Here is a 1487-nt window from a genome sequence, read left to right as displayed (position 1 = left end):
GTCTCTAAAGGAAAACCAGATTTTTCTTGCCATGTATGTTCTTTTATGTTATGCAGCCTAGACTGTGGATTGCAGTGATGTCAAAAATGGACATGGAGTGATTGCATCCTGTCTGTGTCCTGCAAGAATGACTTTGAAAGTTAGATGTTTCATCTCTACAGTCATATCCTGATCAACAAACTCAGTCAATAAATAAATACATTTAGTGACAAACCTAGCTTTTTCTGTAAGCTGCAGTTAAACAGGAACTTGTTTTTTGTACTCACATCTATTCTATAATAATGAATTCAGCACCACAATATCCGAGTAACCATTATAATTATAAGATCAGAGAAACCTTTGTGGTACCCCTTTTCCTAAAAATTATTTAAAAAAACTGTCCTTCATTCTCATTCTTTTGAAGTCTGTGCTCTAAGCCTAGAACCTGAATACAAAGGGCCAGAACTGCGGTTGAGAATGTGTTTTTTTAAGTGGTGAACTGACTTTGCCCAAGAAAGAGGAAAATAGAGTATAAAGCCTATGGATTTTTCATTTATTTTTTTTTTTCCAAAGCTGAGCGTGCCATTAAAACGCCTATAAAATCCCCATTTAAAAATCACTCTTTATGCAAGATTTGGGGCAAAATCTGAAAGGGTTAAGTCAGCTACAGATCTCAGAAGAAATATGTAAAATAAATATACCAGACACACATCTGGAGCTATACATTGAAATCTATGGAAAGATTTCTTATGATTTTTGGAAAGCCTTTTAAAATTCTTTAAGCGCAAGCTAATATGACCTTTATTACCATACTGTTATTGTTGCTACTAATACAGCATTTACGCACCATTTTCAAATATTAACCTGCTGCAGGCCTGTCCCTGTCTGTAACTGACAGAAGATTAGGGCCCTGAGGGCTGCCTGTGGTCCGTGGTAGAGCAGTGCATCAATTGTCTGCACAGTGCTGCCCAGGGAGGCTCTGTGGCCAGCCCAGCACCCAAGGCCACGTTTACCTCAGGACGCACTGCTGCCTTGTTTCGCTACCTCAGGCTGACAGCGCTCTGACGCTCTTGGGGTCACCCAAGCACTCTGGTTTTGCTGCCTGTGGCCCATTGGGAGAGGAGGGGTTTGACCGAGTAAAGCACCCTTCACTTGATACCACAATATAGCTGCCCTGGCCTACTTGTGGGATGCCACTGGCCAGCTCCTGCTGGGGGCCAGGGTGGGACCTGAAGAGCTGTTTTTTGCTGCTATGTGGGTACAGTGCAGTAAGGCTACAAGCAACAGCCCTGGGAGTAAGCAAGCAACGGCCGAGGAAGACACAGGGACAGACTACGAGTCCCCACCCCTCACACCACAGCGCACCCCTTCAGGGCGGCCGCAGTCCCGCCCCCTGCGAGGCCCCGCCCCTGCCCGCACGGTCCATCGCGGGGGGGCGCCGTTCCATCCTTGCGTCTGACGTAAGCGCCGGGGGCGGACCGGAAGTGAGGAGACGGAAGTGGCTGCTG

The sequence above is a fragment of the Mesitornis unicolor genome, unplaced genomic scaffold, assembly GCF_000695765.1.
Source record: "Mesitornis unicolor isolate BGI_N332 unplaced genomic scaffold, ASM69576v1 scaffold1230, whole genome shotgun sequence".
Taxonomy (NCBI): domain Eukaryota; kingdom Metazoa; phylum Chordata; class Aves; order Mesitornithiformes; family Mesitornithidae; genus Mesitornis; species Mesitornis unicolor.
This window is presented reverse-complemented; position numbering follows the sequence as displayed.